Below are 6,604 nucleotides of genomic sequence, written 5' to 3'. Positions count from 1 at the left end.
CCCCAGCTTGTGCTTCTGTGGAGAGACCTGTGGGGATGTCCCAGGTGTGGGCTCCTGTTGAATTAGGGTATTCCTTATGAGGCCAGTTGAGTCCCTCAGCAGCTACATCAGACTCGCTCAATTACCTCTCCTCCCTTGATTCGGGGTCCAGGCAGCAACCATCCTTCCCCCTAAGACCAGCAAGTATGCTTGAGATATCCCTGAGGAGTGCGGTTTGGACCTCCTGCCTGCTAAACACCTACACTGGTTTTACCTCTTCATTCCTCATGTTAACGTGTAAAATGAAGAACTCAGGAAAAAGCAAGTCCTTGGATTCCACTTGGAAGGGAGGGAAAAGGGTTGGCTGGGCTGATCCTGATGTTGGTGCACTAGACAACAGGGGCAAGGGGCAACCAGGAGAAGGGATGGGAGCCTAAAAAGGCGGAGGACCAAGGTGAGTGTGCCTCTGGGGTCTCCTTCAGAAAGAAGTCAATCTTATGAGATAGACTAGAGTGGTTGGGGTAGCAGGCCCAAGAGGCCAAGCTCTGTCTACATCCAAGACAATCAGCTTGTTTGTGTCCAGCAAGATCATTTAGATTTTGTTTTTAATTGGGATTGGCTCTTGTGATTGCTGTTGTAGTAATAGATCAAAGACTCTGCCACATCAGCCTTGGGTGCCCGTGGGGCCAGGAACAAGGCCTTGGCAGTCAGGAAGGGGATTTCTGGGGGCACTGGGCTGGCTCAGTTGGTAGAGCATGCAACCCTTGATCTCGGGCTTGCGGGTTCAAGCCCCACATTGGGTGGAGATTACTTAAAAATAAATTCTTAAAAAAAAAAAAGGAAGGGGATCTCTGTCCAGGTCCTTGCTGGGGACACCTGATCCCACGATAAGTGACGGCCTCTTTAATTCCTGGATGGTCCTCAAGCTCCAGGGTGCCCACCTTCAAGATCTGGAATGATGGGAAGCCTCTTAAGATGATCTTCTAGGCACCTGGAAGGCAAGACTCTGCCTATGCTCCTGCCTATCCCTGCGGGCTGCCATTCGCTGCCCTCTGTATGAATAGCCCCTCCCGGAGCTTTGGGGGGCGCTACCTGCTCAGCTGTACACCACGGTCCTGCAGGCTCCATCAGGTGGAGCTCCAGGTCCAGAAAGGGAGACATTTGAGGCCCACAGTTCTCCTTTATTCTCCCCCTACTGCCATGCCAAGTGCTCAGTGGGCTCTTTCCCCAGAACTCTGCACATTCCCTTACCCGGTCTTCCTTCCTTTGCCCTTTCCTGACGGGGCCAGCCAGCCCCATGGCCAGCCAGGCTGGGAGCCCAGGTCACGGCGTCGCCGGTGGGGAGGAAGCGGGAACACGGAGGGAGAACTTAGGCCCAGTGCAAATCCGTGACACCTGCTGAGCCCCACAGTCACATCAACTTTCTTCCTCTTGGTCCCCAGTGTGACTTCAAGGCCTAGGAGAGGCTCAGCTGCCCAATTGTCCAGGCGGCTTCTGCTGTTCGGTCTGCCTCCCTCAAGGGCTCACTGGGGCTCGCTTTGGGAGGGGCCGTGGGGTCAGAGGGCAAGACTGAGAAGTGGCGTCTGCATCGGCCCTGCTTTCTCGTGAGCAGGCCCTGCTTAGCCCCTTCCTGCCCACGTCTGGCCGTTTCTCTCCAGCTGCTGCTTCCCCTCAGTCCCAGCAGAGAGGGAACTAACAAGCTTTATTCCATCTGTAAACTGTCTCCTGAGCCCTGTGTCCCTTCCTGGTGCCAAGAAACCTCCTTCCCTCATGCTGAGTCAGAGCCCAGTCGCCTTAGAATAGCAGAAGTAGTGAGTCAAGGAGAGATGGGGGCCCAGGAGGGGTGGAAAGCGGGGGTCCAAGGTAGCCCTGGGGAAGTAGAAAGTAAAACCAGTGAGACCTCGGTAAACTCTGCTTTGTGACATGGGCCAGGTCACTTAACGCTTCTGACCCTGAATTTCTTCAGTTGAGATGAGGCTTACCTTGCAATGCTATCGTGCAGACCCGCGGAAGCTCGCGCACAGCCCCTGGCACGACGTCCAGCACGCAGCAGGCTTTGGGTAAGGAGAGCTGCTACCGCTGTCGTCATAATCGTGTTCTCCTCTCAGGTCCAGTGACCTGCTGACCTTTGGCCCCATGTCCTTGATGCTGGTGTTAAGCACGACGTTGAGGACAAGTAGAAGTAGGGAGTCCCGGTGACTTCTCCAAAGATGTCACCCTCTCACATCTGTTCCCTCTCGGCCTTTACAAGAACTTGACACTGGAAATAAAACTCAGTGTTGGGAAATGCTGGGTTCTCTTTTTGTCCTAAATACTTCTGGGTAAAGCCAGCCACAGAAGCGGCTCCCCAGAGGTAGAGTTTGAAAGCCAGCAGCTGGGGCGCCTGGGTGGCTCAGTCGTTAAGCGTCTGCCTTCCGCTCGGGTCATGATCCGGGAGTGCTGGGATCGAGCCCCACATCGGGCTCCCTGCTCCGCGGGAAGCCCGCTTCTCCCTCTCCCGCTCCCCCTGCTTGTGTTCCCTCTCTCGCTGTGTCTCTCTCTGTCAAATAAATACATAAAATCTTGAAAAAAAAAAAGGAAAAAGAAAGCCAGCAGCTGGTGAGGGGAAGAAGTGGCAACAGGGAGAGGAAGCAGGAGGCCCTTACAGCCGCTGTGTCCCTTCCCAGGGGCTTGCTGGGGCTCCAGAGAGCTTTGGTCTGTCCAGCAGGAGTATGGCCTTCACTTTCAGAAAAGCCAGTCAAGAGAAATCCAAACTTAGGAAACGAAAATGAGGACAAAGGGATTCATATTACATACAAATGGCTTCGTTGCAAAAGGCTTTTGATGACACCCATCTGCTGTGTAAGAAGAGGCACCCTTGGGTGGAGGCACGTAAGGTAAGCTCTGAGCGAGTACTTCACCAAGAAACCACTCCTCTTCAGTAGACGCTCAGTGATCTGTTAACCCCGAACCTTGCCCAAATGGTTGATCGTCCCAAAATGTAGGAACTTCCCCCATGGAAGAAATTTCTCAGGTTCCACTATCCATAAGGATTTTAATCTCTCTCTCTAGGAAGTCACTGACATCAGAGCTAAAAATTCCCAGTGGATCATTTGAATCCTCCCTTTTCTTCCCATTCCTTGGCGCTCCTGAGTGCTGGCCAGGATTTTAGGAGCCGGTTCCCACCAGCACCTTTTCCCCAGTTACAAAACGAGAAAATGGTTATCATAGGGTCAAAGATCTTTGTACCCCAAGAACAGAGCAAAGTGTTTAGGACAGTAGTTTTCCTTCAGAATTTTAATCCACAAGGGATAAAGAACAACCCTACTTTATGAGACCAGAAGATTTAAGTGGATTAAGTTAGAAACTTAGCAGAGTGATGCAACGTGAAAGAAAAAGATATGAGAAATGAAGGTCTACCTTTATTCTTCAGTAGGCGTGGTGCATCTCAGTACTGGGGTCCTGGGGCTTTGCAAGGTTGGTTGGCAAATGTATGTCTTGGCTATTATGTCTCTGTGGGAAACACGGATGAAAGCAATTCTGCCCCTCCTTGTGTCCCCGATCTTGTTCCCCGCCGGCTCTACTCAAAGTAAGTATGCACGTACTCTCTGTCCAGCAGTCCATTCCTGGACGTATATTCTAGGCATTTTCACCAAGGTCCTGAAGGGGACCTGTACCAAGATGTCCACTGTGGGTTTGTGGGTGGTGCCAGGGAAGTATTTGTCCCTGGGGAGTAGGTATGAAAAATGTGGTAGCAGCCCAGCCCTGAGGGCCACACAGCCGTTGGCAGTAATGGATCAGATGTACTGCTCATGGCAACATAGGTGGATCCTAAAAACAAAAGGCTGAGTGAAGAAAGCAAAACAGAGTAAGAACTGTAACACCATACCATGGACACAAATTAAAAATGCATGCACACAAGAGGAATATGCATTTATCATGAACACATCAAACAAAAGATACACATTACATACACTGGAACTGTCACCCGTGGGGGAAGGAAAATGAGATGAATGCATGAATAAACCAAGAGAAGAGAGGGCCACACAAAAACGTGTAGGTAAATGTTCATAGCAGAATTATGCATAATACCCAGAAAGTGGAAACAACCCAGATGTCGTCCATCAACTGGTGAATGGATGAATAAAATGTGGTATATCCATACAATGCAGTATTATTTGGCCATAAACAGGAATGAAGTACGGATGCACACTACAACATGGATGACCTTTGAAAATATCATGCTAAGTGAAACAAGCCAGTCACCAAAGATCCCACATATTGTATGATTCCATTTATATGAAATATCTAGAATAGACAAATCTAAAGAAAGAAAATAAGTTAAGGTTACCTAGGGCTGGATGATTAAAATGTCCTAAACATAGATTGTAATGATGGTACAGCTCAGTAAATACACTAAAAATCATTGTACACTTCAAAAGTTCATTGTATGTGAATTTTATCTCAATAAAGATATTATTTTTTTAAGATTTTATTTTTATTTTATTATTTTTTTAAAGATTTTATTTATTTATTTGAGAGAGAGAATGAGAGAGAGAGAGCACATGGGGGGGGAGGGTCAGAGGGAGAAGCAGACCCCTTGCTGAGCAGGGAGCCCGATATGGGACTCGATCCCGGGACTCCAGGATCATGACCTGAGCCGAAGGCAGTCGCCTAACCAACTGAGCCACCCAGGCGCCCCTTATTTTTATTTTTTTAAGATTTTATTTATTTATTTGACAGAGAGAGACAGCAAGAGTGGGAGCACAAACAGGAGGAGTGGGAAAGGGAGAAGCAGTCTTCCCGCTGAGCAGGGAGCCCAAGGGAGCCCAATGCGGGGCTCGATCCCAGGACCCTGGGATCATGACCTGAGCCAAAGGCAGACGCTTAACAACTGAGCCACCCGGGCGCCACATGATTTTATTTTTAAGTAATCTCTACACCCAACATGGGGCCCGAACTTAAAACCCCGAGATCAAGAGTTTCACGCTCCACTGGCTGAACCAGCCAGGCGCCCCTCAGTAAATATATTTAAAAAGAAAAACAGGGCGCCTGGGTGGTTCAGTCAATGAAACTTCCGACTCCTGATTTCAGCTCAGGCCATGATCTCAGGGTCGTGAGATCAAGCCCTGTGTTGGCCTCCACACTCAGCTCAGAGTCTGCTTGGGAGTCTCCCTCTGCCCTTCCCTCAGCTTGAGCGCGTGCTCTTTCCCTCTAAAATAAATAAGTAAAATCTTAAAAAAAAAACAAAAAGAAAGAAAGGAAGGAAGGAAGGAAAGAAAAGAAAAGAGAAAAGAGAAAGGAAAGGAAAGGAAAGGAAAAGAAAAAAACAGAAGAGGGAGAGTATGCTCACATGGTTGCCCTTGGGTCCTTCCTCTTTGTGCTTCTGGTTTCATACTGGAATTGGGTGAGCTTCACCTACCTTAACCCTGCCCATGGGCCACTGCCCTGAAATGGCGCACATTTGCCTCTGGCCTTCCGGCTCGAAAACCCAGCAACAGCCAAGGGCTCCCTGGAACTGACTGGAACCTGATTCCAGAGCAGGACTGACTGGCTCCACATGGATCCCTTCCTCTACTGCCTAAAGGGGCTCACAGCCAGGCTGCAACGGAGGGTTTTCTCACAATGGAAGTTAGAAGGGATGTATGCAGGGCCTTATGCGTTCTGTTAACCAACCATAAGTTTATCATTAGTCAACAGTGTGACTCTAAGAAGACATGTTTTTCCTTCCTGGCTTTACCAGCATTAGTTTTATTTTTTGAAAGTTTTTTTTTTTTTTTTTTTTTTTAAGTAATCTCTACACCCAGTGTGGGGCTTGAACCTACAACCCCGAGATCAAGAGTTGCACACTTTACCGACTGAGCCAGCCAGGCACCCCAGTTGTGTGATTTTAAAATGCTATTTCTATAAGTCTCAGTTTCTCTCTTTGGACCACCACGGCCAGGGCAATGCCCATGACAACTCCTAAGACCATGATGGCAAGAGGCATGGTGCTGGGCTGATGAGCTTTGATAAGTCAGAGTTCACCTGGAAAATCACAACTTGCCTCACAACGGGAGAGGGTGGAAGGACATTGAGAACATGAACACAATGCCTACCACAGGACCACATATTTCATTTATAGATGGGAAAATTGGGGCCAAAGTTTGTACGCCCAGTTTGTGGCAAATCTAAGACCAGATGTTAGTGGTCTTGCCTAGAGTTGGCTGCTTTTGAATGAATAATGGAATAAAAGGCCTTGATGGGTAATAAAACCCCATCACTAGGGAGATTCCAGCCGAGGGTACATGGCATCATAGCTATAAAAGGAACGACCACACTGATCTCCAAGGGGGACAGAAGCCCCTTTTACTGACATTGCATGCGAACAGTGTGGAGATGAGACAACTAATCCCAGGATGGGATGGTGGAGACGGGGCCTTGCAGCAGGAATGGGTTCATCCTGTCTACTTCCTTGGATTTGCAGCTTCCTGAGAGAGGCTCTGCCTCCCCCTCCTCCCCCTCCTCCCCCTCCTCCCCCTCCTCCCCCTCCTCCCTGCCCAATTCCCAGGCTGAGGGGGACAAGCCAGGACTGGTAATTGTGTTAGTTCAGTTTCCTCCCTGGCCCTGCCCTCTTCATAATCTGATTTCCAAGGGATGAGGGATA

This window comes from Mirounga angustirostris, unplaced genomic scaffold (assembly GCF_029215605.1).
Source record: "Mirounga angustirostris isolate CCGP_5_RB_7025 unplaced genomic scaffold, mMirAng1.0.hap1 SCAF_9, whole genome shotgun sequence".
Taxonomy (NCBI): domain Eukaryota; kingdom Metazoa; phylum Chordata; class Mammalia; order Carnivora; family Phocidae; genus Mirounga; species Mirounga angustirostris.
The sequence above is the reverse complement of the archived record's forward strand: the minus strand, read 5'-3'. Positions refer to the sequence as shown.